This window comes from Anas acuta, chromosome 5, assembly GCF_963932015.1.
Source record: "Anas acuta chromosome 5, bAnaAcu1.1, whole genome shotgun sequence".
Lineage (NCBI taxonomy): Eukaryota > Metazoa > Chordata > Aves > Anseriformes > Anatidae > Anas > Anas acuta.
In genome coordinates this window covers 57947049-57964964 of record NC_088983.1, presented here as the reverse complement: position 1 = coordinate 57964964, position 17916 = coordinate 57947049, and the positions used below count along the sequence as shown (strand labels likewise).

The following is a 17916-nucleotide window of genomic DNA, read 5'->3' as shown; positions in this document are numbered from 1 at the left end:
TACCGCATCGCGTCATGTGCATACTTGCAGGATGAGGCTTTATACATTAGACATATTTCTCTCAAACTTTTAATGTTCTAAAAATTAAGAAAATAAAAACGCTATGCAAGAAGCTAAAATCTGCTTACACAAAAAGCAGAAATATACAATTTATTAGTTTTGAACCTCCCTTCTCCCAGGACTTTGAAGTGATGCAATATTTGCCTATCTGAAACAAATGTAATAGGAAACATATCTGGTGAAAACAAGGTCTGCATTAAAATATAATTAAGATATTTTGATAATATACTAGCCTAAATAGAGTTATTTTTCAAAAAAAAAAAAAAAAGAACTTCCAAAGCAACTATTATAGTGTATATTCTCCTCCTAGAAGTCTCTCTCTTTTTTTTTTTTTTTAAACCAGGTTTAATCTGTGCTCTTTGTATAGCTAACTGTCCAATATTCATTTTCCTTAATACTGTATATGCACATTTCTTTCACCACCTTTTACTCTTATCTAACTATTTGACTTGGAAAGTATTGAAAAGTGACTATTTATGAATGGACTGTGACTCCAGAGTGTGGGGTGTGTGTTTGTTTTGAGTATACAAAGCTGGGCTTTGACCCACAGCATTTTGTTTCTTCCCAGTTAAATAAGGAACCAGGATGGTGAAGAGCGGAGTATGACTCACAACTAAGATAATTCTCCCCAGGATAATGAATGCCTTTGTCATAAAGTGCTTACTCAGCAACCCTAACCTCCACTATTCACTGGTTTAAGCAGAATCCCAAGATCCATTTTCCAATTTATTGTACATTTGCTGCTTCTCATTTTATAATCTGAAAGCCATGTCTCTATCTGACTTACGATTTGACTAAGAAAGTGACAGTTTGCACTGCGACTGCTGCCAGCTAGGCTCTGAGAGGCACTCAGTATGCATCACTGAGAGCCAACAGTCATTATCCTTCCCTATTCCTGATCTCACTGCCCTTGGTGGCAACAGTGTCAGGACTATTCCCAAACATTAGCTTCCTATACCACAGGGGGGTATTTCACTAGCAAACTAGTCAAATGCCTTATATTTAGGCTTGCTTTTTACCTCACTGCTAAAAGCATATGATATAAAAAAAAAGTATTTAGCACACTACGTCAAGTTAGGCATTGAAATTTGATATTTTGTCAGAAAAATAAAAAAGAGAGTTGGAGAAGAAATGCCTTTTCTGTAGTGTAAGTTCAACTTTCTCAGCAGAGCTTTCAGTTCTGAAGATTTGTAGGACTTTGTGAGCAGGGACAAGGGCAGAGACGACTAAGTACTCCTGGGACTGTTCCTTAGGTGGCAAAGACAGCAGTCAAGACCTTCATAGGAATTAATGCTGGCTGAGCATCAATACAGCACATTGGCTCATTGGTAGGTGTTAATGTGCACAGAGAGGCTCTGCTAACAGCCCATGACCTGAAGGAACTCTCTCATCAGAAGGAAGTGAAGCAAGATTGATTCAAAGTAGGACAAAATATCTCCTTTACCAGAGAGCCACAGAACCTGTGAAACTGAGAGGTACAGCTCCTTTCCTGCTCAGCTCTGAACCACTTCCATCCACGGGAGCAACCACTTTGAAATATCTGAAAGCCACTTACATGCACCTCCTCATCAGCTCTCGCTTCTTCTCTGCACTACCACTTCTTGTGGGTTTTCTGCAGGAAGGGAAGATCTGGCACTAAACCAGATTAACCCACGAGTGATGAGCATCTACTGATAAGCAATATATAAAGAACTACTTTATTGGGTCAAACAATTAGAGAATAGCCTAGATAAAATATTCTCAAGCTCTGGGGAAAGGATGATAAATAAAGAACAACTGTCAACGCTGCCACCTGGAGAAAATAAAACAACAACCTTACAAACCCACTGGGTAACAGATCCAAACAGAATAAAGTGGGTTGCAAAAAACATTGAGAACCTGGCATTTTTCATCTTAAGAAGCCCAGGTTCTTCGCTACATCCGTAATAGCAAACATACCTAAATCCAGTGGAATTGTAAATGTTTCTAATGGTGAGAATGACTGTTTGGGGTTAGTTCACTTGACAGATAAATTTTATGCCATTATAAGCTAAATTTGGACATGAAAATGTGGAAGAACTGGTGACTGAGGGAAAAAAAAATATGTAGAAGATTCAGTGTGGCTGCCATACAGATCTCGAGAAAGAGAAAGGATCTTGAGGTTACCAAAAGCTGACCAAACTGGACTTCACACTTCTTTGTCCTCGCCAGAAATGCTGGTTACCAGACAAAGAGAAGCTTGTGTAACATAAACACCGTAACACATAGTTGGATGCCTTATAGATAGACAGCTTCAGCTGACATTTAGGAATCAAGTAAAATGTCAAGTCAGACAGAGATGGTTGTATACCATGCCAAGATCTAAAGGTAGAGAAGTGCCTCTGATAGAAGAACACAGATGTGGAAAAATACAGGCAGACTATGAGCTAATTCAACTACAACTGTTGGTATTGTGAGGAAAGTCACAGTAAGTCATAAGTCACAATAATGCGTAAGTCGTCTTTTAAGAGCTTCTTGCCAGGAAAGTAGGTGTTGCTCCTCTGAGTTTTCTGTACCACGGGTAAACCAGGAGCATACCTTTTCTTTTGCCAGACCTTCTGATGCAGACTCAGTGAGGGACGGCCAAAGAAATACCTTGGCATTACTTATCAGTGGGTTAATCCTGTGCTTGTTTGTGAGTAATGTGTGTAATGTGTCTTCTGGGAGGCAGCAGGCCTGCCAATTTCATTAGCAGCGAGAACTAGATTTTACTAAGGCAACAGATATCTAGAAAAACCTTGAACCAGCCTCCAGAAGTAACTCAGGACTTCAGCTGCAAGAATAAATGCAGGGAAGGATTATCCATGAGGGATAACTCATGCTTTCCCCTTGATTTCTGCACAATAGTTATCTGGTGCACACATTTTCTTCAGAGATGGAAAAGCAATTAATCTGTTGTATGTAGCATCCATTAGAAACATTTGGTCATTAACAGTTCAGGTCTCAGTTTTTTTTTTTTAATAATCTTTCTCCTTATTCTTCATGATAATTTCTTTCTCTCTAAGATAATACATTGCTGTCTTTCCATTCTTTTCACTCTGATGGTAATATTTCCTCATTCACTAACCTCTTAGTGGTCCTCCAACACTCTCTTTATAAAAACGTTTTGCCCCATCTGATGCTACATCCTCCTTAAAAATACCCTCCAAGGCATGGGAGGAAAACAGCTGTTTCTTCTTAGACTTTCCTATCCCTCAGCTTTTATACAGGAGTTCTAACGAGGAGGAGAGAATGAACTGGCTGACACATCCTCGTTTACCAGGAAAAAAGCCAAGATCACACCAGTGCAGGCTACATGTCATTCCTGACTTCCAAACTGTAATAGGCAGAGCAACTGCAGAAATGATGAAGAGCACCGACAGGAAGAGCAATTTCTGCCTAGCCTCTTCTTCCTCCTCTGCTACCTTTCTTGCTTCCATTCTGGAGCCAGCAATAGCCTCTTTCAGAAGAGGTGGACCTGATGCAGAGTCAGTTTCAGCCACTGATCACTCTGAGGATTACTGTTCTTGGCTTTAGGCAGCTCTAGCCAGATGAACATTTTCTTGCATTTGTTAAAGCCAGGAGCACCCCGCACCTAGCACAGTCATGTTTCTCTGGAATCCTACCACCAGCTCTCCAAGGTGTCTCCCATCTTATGTGGGCCACTTCCTGAAGTCACTAAACTGCTGGCCTAAAAACAATAGGGTTAGCACAGGCAAAAAATCTCCACTAGAGATCAGCACTTTGTGTGTACTTGCAAAAGGTACAATGCATTGTATATTGCATTGCCTGTGAGGTGAAGACGTCACCACTCATGTAAAAAAAATAAAAGCAAAACCACAGCAGTAACTTAACACTGAAAAACTGCAAAGCACGATGACAATGTAATTCAACATTAAATACGACTGTTACAGCATGTGTCTTTAAACAGATACCAGGGCAGCTCTTCAACAAATACAAACAAAAGAGGAAAAGACAGTTACGGTCAATGCTTATTTTTTAAAATTTTACCTAGGGGAGTTCCCACTACTCATGGGCAGAGAAAGCACAGATTTAAGAATCAAGATTTATTATTAAAATCCTTACTCTGAAGAGGTTGTATGCTTCTAACTTCATCTTGTATGACAACAATTATGTACACACAGGATAGAAAATACCTAGGCACTAACATTTTTTCATAAGGAAAATGTTTTCTAAGTTAATACAATACAGTTTAAAAAATCTTTTTGAAAACAAATACATGAAAAATGAATGAAAATCTTTTTGATGCCACTGTGCTACAAAACTTGGATTTTTCTAATTATTTCTAAGAAACACATCATCACACCCTTTTAACTAGTTTCTACGTACCAGCTTTAGGTGATTAAGTCTTCAGCACATCACACATGTAGGGGAAAGACAGTTTGCTGTGTTACATAACGTGACATCAGCAACACAGACTGCTTGTTATTCAAGACTTTAAAAATTTTGATTTTTCTTATTAAAAAATTCCACCCGTCTTGTCAACGTATCATCAACAGCAGAATGAGAAGCAAAGTTAAAACTGCTTACTCTGAAGTGTTCCAGTTTAAGGTGAGGTCTTGCACAACACCTAGTGACACAAGCTGCCTGACAGAACTTGTGCTGAATAAAACCCGCCAGAACAGACTACTTTCCAGGTTGTCAGCTTCCAGCAACAGGTATTTACTGACTAATTAAATGGTTCTGTCACATTCTTGTCTAATTGAAACTTAATGTGAACTAACTACAGCACAGTTATAGTGCACACCGCATTTTGGACGATGCATTAATTTCCTGCAGTATTAGCAAATCTCAAAATTGGAAGGTCTGTGTAACCCAAGGTCTGAACATGGTTTAATTCAGCCAAACCATGAGAATTATGGCACATAATTGTATTCTCTTTGCACTCCTGAAAGCTGCTTGGCTAATGCCAAGACTTTAAAGTAGTTATGTCCATCCTGTGAAGCCATTCATTATTACAAGCTAGATGTAGCTTGTACTCTGGGAAAATACAATTTGTGCACAAAAGTATACTAGCAAAACACCTTTGCTGGAAGGATTACGCTTCATTCGCGAATCTATCAATTCGACTACAATAAAAACAAACTAAAAGAATATTTTCACCAGTACCACATAGGAATTGAGAGCCTGATTTTGCAATCTAACTTAGTTTTACCGAACCTAGTATCTTGTTTATTTTATTTCAGTTTGTCAGATGATCCACTTCTGAAAGAATTGTTCCTTCACTGTTACTGTTAAACTGTTGTAGCCTCAGAAACATCAGGTAGTTGCCAAAAATCTGTCACTTCAAAAATAACTGCCAGGTATTATATAGAAGATCAGGTTAAAAAATGTTAACCTTTAACTAAACATCAGCATTAGCAATCCAGTTCATGACCTGTCTTCCTGCATTGCACTCCGTCCCTGAACTTCCTTATAAACACCAGCAGCTCCACAACCATTGCTAAATAGTTGAACCCAAGTAAGAAAATCCAATTTACTATTTTTAGGGAAATAAGTTATTCTAGTTAGCATATGAGCTCCAGTATTATACAGCATATTCTGTTTAAGAACTTAAAAAATCAGATACAGAGTAACTGCTGGAAAAAGAAAACCCTTCTTAGTAGAAGTGAAACGAACCGGAAATAAAAAAGGAAATGTTTGTTCTAGTGATGTCACCTATGGAAAAATAAGTAAGCAGAACTTTTCACTTAGTACATGGTAAAATTATTAATGAAAGTAAACAGAACTAACTGTGCAGGACTTTTCCTCCATCTTGGTATAACGTAAATATCTGAAGCTTTGAAATAGTGAGTCATGAAGAGACTAAAACAATCTTATCACATACCCAGTGAGACATTGCTAAGTAGGGCATGCACTGCAAAATGCTGGAGCTTGCAGCCTGCGAAAGTCTTCACATGTTTATCTTGAGTCATTACCTTTCCTTTTTTTTTTCTCCAGCATGTTTAGGATAACAGAATTTATGGAGAGCACACTCTGAAATGAACTGTTTCCAAAACAACATGGAATTATTGCCCAGATAGTCAAAATAAAGAAATAAATAGACAAATAAATAAATAATAAACCCCCAACTAATGTACTACAGATTACATTGTTTTTTAGTAGTTGACACTATAGTTTGGTTAAATGTTCAATTCCCACGCTAGGCTCATATACAAAGTACAAGAAATCAGAGGAAACAAAGTACCGAAAATACATTGCAGAAGTTGCTTATTCCTTTTAACAACAAACAGTAATTATTCAACTGAAGTGTTCTTCTAGCTCTGGGTTTTCAAAATGTACGCCACTCTTACTATAAACCACTGACTAGTATAATACTTGCTCCTTTACATTTTTACCATTTCTAGTATGTATCAACAACTTAAAAATAGACACTGACATTAAATAGACTAAAAAGCTTTAATGAAAATGATCATTAATTTCGGGAGAAAGCCACCAACTTAAAAGTCAAGGAGATCCAAAAGATGAGGAGATATGCTTGGGGATGTCAGTGCCATGTTGGGACTCCAAGGTCTAGTCTGACATAAAATAGGTGTTTATTGGATGGGACAGGAAAGATGAAATCTATCTGTTCAAAAAGATGATGTGTTAGGTAGGCACACGTGGAGCTGGGTGAATAAAAAAATACAACTTCAGTGAAGTGATGCCCTGTTTCTCCAAGAAAACCCGCTCTCACAAAACAGCTGAAAATAAGAAAAATATATAGAAAAGATTTGGGGGATATTTAGCTTTCAGGTGTGAAGAGGAAACTACCAAGAAGAGATAAGAAGTGAAAATATGCAGCAATTGTCAACAAGACGTGAAAATAGCATTCATGGCCTTTCCCTAGCTCAGAAATGAACATAAAGCATTTTTGAAGCATTTTAAGTGTAATTTAGTATTTCAATTGCAAATTTATTTGCTGTCAGTAATAAATTTATTAAATAACACAACATTTATTTTTAACTAATTGGGAAGATAGCTGCTGTATGTAATATTAATGTTAATAATACTAGTATTTACTCTCTTGTGGATGTTCAGGAAAAGAGGAAAGGCCTGGAGAGAAACTTTTTCTCTTGTAAAGAAATTGACAATGATCTGTTCTACTGAGTGTCTACCCTATGTATCAGCACACGCTACCATGGGCTGGCGTCTTGGGTCTCCACAATCAAAATGGCATGTGTACATTTCCGTATCTTATGCCATTAAGAAACTGATATTGAATCAAAAGAACACATTTTCTTTTAAAAAGATATCCTAAGAACATTAGGAAAGAGTTCTTCTCTTTCTTTTTTTTTCCTCTTTCAGCCAAGAAAAAGACAAACTGTCACACTTCACAGCATGAGCAACATGCAGTAAGACAAAAACCTGATCTACAAGACACAGTATCTTCAGTATTTTAGCCTGGAGGCTGAATCTATACTTTGGAAAATGAAACAGAAATTCCTGAACTATCCTTCGGTCTTTTCTATTCTTCTCACATCAGTATATTTTATAGGATTAGAATCTTTCAATAGCTTCCATTATGTACCCTTCATTCCCAAGGCACTTCTTTCTCTACATGCAATCACACAGATTTTTTCTCCTACACCTATCTATCTTGTTTGAACTGAAAATAAGTCACTAGAATGAAATGAATTGTAATTTGTTTTCCTTTTGGTTACTTCATGTTACATTAATTAGGGGATGAAAGAGCAGTGCAAACCAAACTGAATGTTCCCAAATACAACTGGTGTTGCATTGAGCAGCTAATTTCTAGGTCTTTACTCAATAAAAACTGCTGAAGGATGCCTGCCACTGGCATAGCTATCCTTTTCCTTTTTAACAGGCACCAGGAGGAGCCTTATCTATCTCACTTGTAAATGCGTCCTATGTTTTTTGGATATTTCATGCCTTTTTCACTTGGATTCTACCTGCTGCTGGGAAGCGAGACCACCAGAATTTATCATTATTTTGTCCAATTTAATATTTGGTGTGTTATACAATGTAAAGTCAAAGACAGAGCTTCATTTGTGACAAAAAAGTGCTCTTCACTGCTATTCCTACCTGTCTGCCTGCTATCGGTAGTCCTACTACGACCTGTTCTAAAGCTTGTTATATAGCTAATAAATTAAATAAGTTATTTTTAAAGATATTCACTAAGTGTCTGCATAGGGTGAAATTAATTAGTCATTAAGGATTTTAACTTCTTAGTGAGAGATAATACAGTAATTTGCAAAACAATATTAACATGATATATTGAAACCATTGCCTACTTTTTGGCAATTCCCACTTTTTCATTTTTCTTCTGCATATTGTCTACTTCAGTGGTAATAATTTCAAAAGATAGACTTTGTCTTAAAATGAGTTTGCAAAACTGATGTTTTTAGGAAGTAGATAAATAAACAGCAAAATTTCTGAGTGTATAAAAGACCTACACCTGAAAGATAAGGTAGTTAATCTGCCTTTCTTTCCCTGAAGGTTGTGAAAATAATATATATATCCATATATATATATATATATGGATAGTACACACACACATATATAAATGCATTTTTGCATTACATAGGGGCAGCACACTTGCAGGGGCACAAATGTGTTCAGATAAACTCAGCTAGCTAACATAAAATATGCTAAATTTCATTAGCACTATAGCTAAACCTAGTTCTTGGTCTCTAAGAGAGAACAACTTAAAAAAGGTAACTTTGAAACTCTTTTCCCACAATGAAAACATAATGTTTTGTCTTTTAATAATATAGACGTTATTAATGGTCCTGGGTACCCAAAATAAGCAGTATTTTTACGGTCCTATGAACATATGTTTTATGTCAAGGACACTGTATTTTTATAAATCACATAGCCCCATAAAAAGACTATGCTGAAAATAGCCCTAAGATAGAACAAATCATAAAGAAGTTAGTGCATGTGTTAAGCCCGTAGAGCCAAAGCATAAAAATAATATTCTTCTGACATTGTGAATGAATGTCACTTTCATATTTTTGTTGGAAAATTTACGTGGACACTTTGAAGGAAATTCATCTCTCTTGTATGTGGTTACCATTTTTCTATCTTTAAATATATTTATAGAACTTATATTTAACTTATATTTAAAGATAATTTTGACTATGCCTTTTGAATTTGTTCAAATGGAATACCAAAGGCATGACCTTATTATTTATTTTGATATTTACCTGTTATCAACGAGATGCTTAGATCTAGCTAAACCAAAGAAGAAATGAAATTTGATAATTATTTTGTGTAACATTACAGTTTGGCTTTTCTTTATACCATTTGACTCTCAGACCTCAATCCATGTGCTATGTAAGCGCATGGGAAGCCTTCTATGAATGCTAATCAAAGCTGGATCAGACCTTGCTATTGCTGAAAACAAATAATTGAGCAGCAGGTAACATTTTTTTCAGAACAATATTCATAAACTGTCAGCTGAACTGCAAATGATGACAAATTTGACAATTCCTGTATTACTTGTCACTGTAAATGTAAAAGGTTTTGCCATTAAAACATACTAGAGAATTATATCAATTTTATTTAATTTATAATATTCATTACAGCTTATTTCAACCAGAAGCAAGTGTTGGCTTTTACAGATGAGACATATTTTTTATTTCTGCTGAAGAACATTAAGTATTCTATTTCAATTACAAATACACTGTATTTTATGACTAGCTAAATCATTAATCAAGATAAGTATGGGAAAGCTTAGGGATCTTAGTTTACTTGACGGCTGATTGCCCAGCAACCATTCCCTATAATTGTTTTTAGCAGCAGAGCAGTGTTCCTGGAGACCACAGGCTTTCATAGAGTATGTCCTTTTCCTGCTATGGTACAGTGGAAAACTAAAGAATCCAAACAAAACATTTACATCCAGATTTCAGATTATGTCCATGCTCAGTTTCATTGAATGCAGCTTCGTCATAGCCACTTAGCAATGCAAGGTGAGGTCTTTTGTGAACCCAAGCTTGATTGCAAGTGGTAATCCATATGTTAAATCTGACCCCTGTACTGAAGAAAGTAGATCTATTTGATGATCAAATGTTAAAAGTAAGTTAAAAATAAATAATTAGTTATCTCATTTACTGAATTGTTTTATATGGTGGTTGGAACTGGAAGATTAATATATATTTAAATTTAATATAAGCTTGTAAAATAGTCACAAAAACGTTTCAGCCGAAGGAAACAAAATAGTTTGTTCTTAATTTTGATGTAATTTACATTTCCACTCCAAAAATTCTCACTCCAGGACATTCTCTTTTCCTTCACTCTAGCTTATCACTGATATCTTGATTTAGGTAATTTATTTTCCTTATATGGACCTTAGTCACTATTATCCTGTCAATTTTTCACATATACTTCTACTTTTCTCCAATTTATTTATTTCTCCAATCCATCTATTTAATACATGATTCCAATAGAGAATGGCTCAATAACTGATGTACTCAGCCATGACTGAGAAAAACCACTTTCTCCAGTACTGAGGTCTCTTGTGTCACCAGTGAGAGCCTGGAAGAAATCTAGCCACAGAAACCCCAAATTCTGCCCAGTCTAACATATCTTGGTTTATGTCAAAATATTCTCAATCTCGTTTTCTGAAGTGAAAATAAAAGTTCTTCCCAATGTGCAAAAGGGTGCTAAGATCATTTAGCATGTTAACTGCTGCTGACGTGCTTCAGTTCTGTTGTATAAAAATTGTAGGTCACCTGCCACACATTTTACTTTCACTGAAGTAGCCTTCTGCAGTTCAATATGCTCAAGTATCAAGGATCCCCACAGGAAGTTAGCTACAGAGGAAAAGTAGTTGAACATTTCTACCATAGATAACTTTCTGCCAGAAAGAAAATAATATGGGAAAATGTACCTAGTGAAATGGAAAAGCCACATTAACATGTCACCAAGGGCAGGAAAGATCCCTCACCCGCAGGGCTAACATGAATGAAAGGACTTTGGTGAATGCCAGATTTGCTTTGCTGTTACACTTTCAGTAGCTTGCCACAAGAACGGAAAGTGAGGAACAGCCTTGCTCAAAGATCTAAGCGTATTTTACCATTTGTCCTAGCCCATGTATATTCTGCTGCACAATGTCCCACAAGCAACATGCCTTTTTCCTACCCTGTGGTAGGAAATTTGCTTGGAGAGCAAAAAGGGGAGGAGAAGCTACCCAGACCTAGCGAGACCTCAAAACTGTAGGACATGCAGAAAAGTTCCTACCCACTTGGCCAGTATTCCTCTGCCTTATGCAGTTTGCTTCAACCTTCCCCTTCCTCATTTTCACTTAACATCTCTGTTACCTGCTCTGTTGCCCCACTGTCAGAATCCTGTTGGGGTCAATGCAGCTTTCCTGATTTTTTCTTAATTTAGCTTGTCCTCTAAGTTTCCCTCCCTCAAATAAATACAGCGGAATAATCCATTAATATGACATTTGGTGGTGTCAATCTCTTTATTTGTTTTACTTGAATGTTATATGTTTATTCTCTGCCAGGTGTCTGTTTGGATAGAGTAAAGGATATCTGCCCACTCTATTTGTATACCTACGGATCCCTATGGCTCGTTGGTCCCTACTTGATTATACCATTACATTATAGAGATTTACCACGATGAACATCAGAAATAGTATCAGCAAAATAATTCAGTGAAGAGAGATATTGCATACCGCTTCCTATAAAAGTAGCACTGAATTATTGCTAGAGAGACTGGACTTAGAGCACAGCATTTTGCATTTACGCTGCAGACATTCCCCACTGCTAAATCCACCTGAGTTTGTCTATATAGACACCAGGGAATGAACAAAACTATACGAACACTGGCAACATCTTGACATTAACTGAAAGCAGGGGACCAATTTATCACATGGAAGAACACTGAATGGTATATGGCATATAGTTACTTGGCTACTTACCTTTTAGTAGTTAGTTATCAGATTATCAGTCCTACTGTTGGATCTTTTAGCTGAGACAAAAGATTTAGAGTTCAACTGTCAAGGACTATTAGAGAGTCCGTTTCTGAAGGGGTCAGCTATTAACCCTGACCTAGCAAAATCCTACCCTTGATAATTAATTTATCTTTGCCTTAACTTTAATGCTAACAGATATTTTATTTGGATAAAATAACTTGTATAGTTTTCCAAAATAAACTTTTAGTTTTCAGGGTTTGGACAGGTATTGCATTTTATTCCTTAATGAATGCTGCAATTAAATAATAAATGGATGATTTTCTGTATAAATGTAGTTGTTAAAAGTTCTTTGGTATCTCTTATGCATGAAGGCAGCTCATACATGCATACAGCATGTAATGCAGCACCCTTGAAGATTTTAGAAAGAGAACGTGAACCCCAATATTCAAGTAACAAATACCTTTAAATATCAATTTGGCTTTACTGGAATTTTAAGTAGTTTTTAAACCTGAAAAAATCCATTTGCTATAATTACGAGTAGAATTTTTCAGCCTAAAATCATCACTAGTTAGTGAATCAGCTAATTAATGTTTTTACGATTAATTGGTTAAACCAAAAGATTATGAGTTTAAATTCTATTCCTGACTACACTGAAAATGATATACACGACACGTCATTTTTAAATACTGATATCTTGAAGTTTAATTCAGGTATGCAAACTGTTCTGAGTAACTTTGGGTGAAAGGTTAAACACCATTACAAATTATAAGGAAAATGTCCCATAGTATTAGCATTACTAATATTTCTAATATGAGATTTAAGATCAGGTAGCAGCTTAAACCAATCATGCTGAGCACAAAATGTTCACTACAGCTGAAGAATTTATCTGCCCTAATGCAAGAATTACTGTGTAAAATGCTATGACCTGCATTATGCAGGAGGTCAGATTATATAATCACAACAGTCCCTGTGTGCCCTAAAATCTTGTAATATTTCAGACTGAAAAGGAGTTAAATACAAAGCTCTGCTTGCTTCTTTCTTCAGAGTACACACTATATGAGTGCCATTCAACTACATAAACATGTTCATTAGGTTTTCAGTAGGCCTCCTTTGTAAGGAAAGAAATTACATACTTTTGAGCTCTTGAGTGAACTACAGTGTTTTATGCCTTTAATTCAACACTCTTAGGGCTTACAGTTCATTGAAATTCAAAATCATGGGTGCAAACTGCGTTCACAAAGCAAATGTTGACCTTCCTATACACCAAATGCCTTTTATTTATTTTTTCCTCGAAAAACCCACTAATGAAGCTGAAGGAGGTAAAAGATTTGAGTTTCCTATTAAAATAACAAATGTAATATAATTCACATATTTCAGCATGTTGGCTACTACTCATGAAATAAAATACTACAGCAGAAAGAGTATATTGTTTCCACACATCGAAAATATGCAAATGAGACAAGTATTCAATATTCACTTGAAAGCGAGAAAATGTACCAGACTACCAATGGTATTTAGGAAAGCAAACTGGTTTAACATGATTATTTGAATTTAAAAATGGGTATGGGATTCCCCTCTTTGTTCCTTACCATATATGGTGTCTGTGTAATATCCACAGGGCAAATTATTCACTACCTTTTTCAAGATGAAAAGCTACTGATTGGCATCAGACATCAAGAGGGATTTTGGCATTAGAATAGATTTACACTTGATGACATGTCAAAGCCTTGAAACAAAAACTACAGAATTTACTCATGAATGCCGAAGGCAAGCCACTTATTCAATACTAGCTCAATGCACATCTTTCCAAGGATGGCATTCAACCACACCAAGAACAAAATACAGCAAACAAAACATGGTTATATTTGAAAATGAATGTGCTTCACTAGGGTGAACAAAATAACAGCCAGCATTACCTGTTGCCAGCTGTCAGTGAAGAATAAAGAACTGTAACATCCTTGTAATAAAGAGGGAAACAGAATCCAAGCTTATAATGAAAATACAGCGGTAAGTGGGATGAAGTAGGATCAGCAGCACTATGTGTGGGCATGATAACTCCCACTCGGAGACTACTGTTCCTCTAGCACATCTGCTAGAAGAACACAAACTCGCTTCTCTCTTCACACAAACACTTGGAAATAAAGAAAAAAACATTAGGAGAGTAGGAGCAAGGTGTAGGGCAGATCAGTGTTAAAACACGTCATGTAATACCAAGCTTTGCCATTTCTCCGTCAACCCCCACTCTGGTTATTTTAAAAATAATTTCTTTATTTCTAATACTATGTAGTGCTTGTAGAAAATTATTAATAGTGTCGACAAGATCACAATTATTTTGACAGCCAGTTTAGTAACCACTGAGTAGTTTTCTGCTGACTTTATTTTAACAGAATAAAAATTGACGTATCTCATTTCAATAGTGGATGTGTGGGAAAGATCATCTAAATAGGTTTGGCATTAATAACTTGTGAGAAATGACAAGCATGTGTACAGTAGAAGCAATAAACAGAAGGGAATATGAGAAGCACAAGACGACACCCAGTCATCTATAGCATACCTCCATGGAAATGAATGATCACATAATTTTACTAGCATTATTTTGTAACTTAGTCCTTTTAGAGACCTCCTTGTGTCATACCTCGCATACAAAGTGAAAAGTGTTTTCTGTGGAGATGACATCATAAGTTACAAGCATAGTTTGTCTTGAATACCCACAATTTTAAGTAAACGAAAGGGGTAATTCACATAAAACATGAGACAAATCAGACAAGAATGAGAAAAGCTGCTATTTGTTTTTCTCTCACCCTAACAAATTCACATTTTTTTAAAGAATACTACCATCATATTTTGACTCCCAATTAGACAAGGCAATTTCAAAACTGTGTTGTGATAGTTCTGCTCACTATTGACATTGTCAAGCTAGAGCTTGATCAGCGAAATTATGCTTATTTCTAATGCTTTCATTAAGAGTTTGACATTTTAAAGTATGAGTGTGGTTTGGTCTTTATTTTGATATGCTGTAATGCTTACATTAAGAGGGACACATACATGCTCCTAGAAGAAAAAGCCAATTTCATAATGAGTTTTCAAATACTTCATATTTGCATAAAATATTCAGTATGTATAGGTTAGAATATTTTACTGCCTATTTAAGCATCTTCAATGGCTGCACATACTGTAAGTTATATAAAAAAATAAATGTTAATTAGAATCTGTAAAAAATCTTGAGTAAAATGACCTAATGTTCATAGGAGATCCTTATTCAACCTTTCGGATGAAGATACTAGGAAGTGTCAACCTGAAGTAGCCATCATACTTCATTGCATCTAAGAGTTGCCGACTCCTTGAAAATGCAGCTGGTTCCTTTAAGACGGGTAAAAATGGGAGCTGAACTCTGTGGAAATCTGGTACGATTTGTAGATGTAGATCACTTCAAGAAACTGACTCAAAGTATCCCACCTCCTCCCCTTAACATCTCTTCCAAAAAACAGTGAAAGAAATCTTCTCTTCAAACAGTACAGTAAAGACAACATCTAGGTGAATTAAAATGGATGAAGTTTACTGATTTTTACAAGCTTTTTATTTAATTATCTTCAAAATTTATAACTGAGTACATGTTCTTGGCTTAGCTCTGGGAGGATGCTGTTCTACGGTACTATGAGGTTGCTACAGTAGCATATTACCATGGAGCAGCAAAATGATTAGAGATCAATAATTCAGCATATGAGGTGGGGCACTGCATACATAGTTTCATTAAGATTTCTGTATTTTGTATGGTAACATGCACGAACCATTTTATCAACTTTTAGAATTTCACCATGTATCTGCATGATCATCTATATTTGTATTAACACTCATCCAGGATCAAAACACTAATTATTTATGTGAAAGAAATTTTATTTTGAATATATAATATATGTAATTAACCCTATATAAGCTCCTTGAGCAGTATCTACATATATAAATATATAGGTGGTGTTGCATACACAAAGAGTCACTATCGCTATTGGGCATTGAGTATCTCCTTAGCCTGCATATTTGCAAGGATGTAAGCGCTCATTCCTATTTATCTGAATTGATATCATGTAATTCTGGAAAGGGTATTTCACTAATCGTTTTCTGTTTTGACTGACCTCTGAAGTACTAAAAAGGTGTTTTACACCTCCACTTTTCTTCCATGTAAGATCACAGCCACACAGTGCTGGACTGCTTCAATGGCTGCAGCAGAGGAGAATCTCAATAGAACAATTCAAGTAAAGAAATTTAAAAAATATATCAGACTGCTATGGAAATGAAAGTCTAGAAAGCCTTCTTCTAATTCTAGCAAGGCGGGGGTTAGTCTATTCTCCCACATGCTTGGTGATAGGACAAGGGGGAATGGGCTAAAGCTGAGCCAGGGGAGGTTTAGGTTGGATGTTAGGAAAAACTTTTTTACTGAAAGGGTTGTTAGACATTGGAATGGGCTGCCCAGGGAAGTGGTGGAGTCACCATCTCTGGAGGTCTTTAAAAGACGTTTAGATGTTGAACTTAGTGATGTGGTTTAGTGGAGGACTGGTTATGTTAGGTCAGAGCTTGGACTAGGTGATCTTGGAGGTCTCTTCCAACCTAGATGTTTCTGTGATTCTGTGATTCTGTAATTTCATGACTAGCATAAACACAAACCGAAAATGTCTAAAGAGCTGTATATGTAGTTTTGGGCCAGGAATAAGTTAGTCAGATGTAACATTGCATTAGGCTTTCATCGAGTTTTTGCTAATTCTTTTACATACTTCTGCAAGCTTTGTAAACAAAACTGAGAACATATACCTTATCAAACACCAACAATGCAATGAGGGATTGGAAATATATCAAATCAGTCCATATCTATACAATACAGCAATGGAAGTTGCTGAAGTATAATTGCCCAGATTGCTTTTCAGTCATTTTATTATACCTTTGCTATATGTCAAAGACAAAAACAGTTGTGAGAAGTCTTTTGAATGAAGAAAAGTTTATCAGCTAGAGCAGTAGAATGGGTTAGAATTTTAACCACAGAACAGTGAAATTTGGTGTGAATACATATAACATCAGAAACACTTCAAGCCTCATATATCATAAGGCAAAAGCTTAAGGGGAAATCCACGTAGAAGGGAAAGTTGCGATCCATCCGCAACTCATTTGAGTAGGAAGACTGGTGTCCATTTCTGACAAGAAAAGAGTCAACTGATAACCCCACAGGACAGAGGAGATGCAATGTGTAGGAAGCCACCTTGCTTATTTGGACCTTAAAAACAGTCGAATGGTGTTTTCTCAACATCACCCGGATCTGGATCACTGCAAATCACAGGTGAATGTGAATAAGTGTTTTATAGTCAAAGTTACTATAATAAAATCACTTTGCTGTGTATCTGTATTGCTTTCATATCTTTTCATATTGACCTTCATATGGGCACTTCTCTATAGATATCTCACTTGTGTTTTTAGTGAATGTGGGGAATCAAGCATCTGCATATCTAAATGTTAAAACCTGTACGCATAAACTATGTGAAGCTATAATTTTACACAGGTCTACTTTGATTTCAAAGAAGTGCTGCACCATAACCTCTTTGTACACAATTACTGGTTTTGAACATGCTCAAAATACTCAAAAACTCTGCATTCTTAAGATTTGCACTATTCAGTCCTATCAACTCACTGAGAAGTGCTTTTATTTTTGGCTTTTGCAGATTTTTGAATTATCACAGTTACATTAACATTTTTTTTCGTATTAAAGTTCACAAAGTAATGTAGGCATACAGTTCTCTACATAAGTGATTTCTTTAAAATCAGGTCACATATTATTTGCCTACAGGTCATAATTCAGAGAGTTAAGTCCCTGTTTTCAATTCCTAATGACAGAGTCACAGAATCCCAGAGTGGCCAAGGTTGGAAGGGACTTCTGAAGATCATCTAGTCCAGCCCCCCTGCCAAGCAGGATCACCTTGCACATTGCACAG

At 36.2% G+C, this 17916-nt stretch overlaps 1 protein-coding gene across 5 annotated transcripts in view; it reads right to left on the bottom strand.

Annotated features, from left to right (window-relative positions):
• ELP4 (elongator acetyltransferase complex subunit 4) overlaps window positions 1-17916 on the bottom strand; it is a 196334-nt gene that overhangs the window by 76119 nt on the left and 102299 nt on the right. The gene's annotated exons all lie outside the window — the stretch shown is intronic.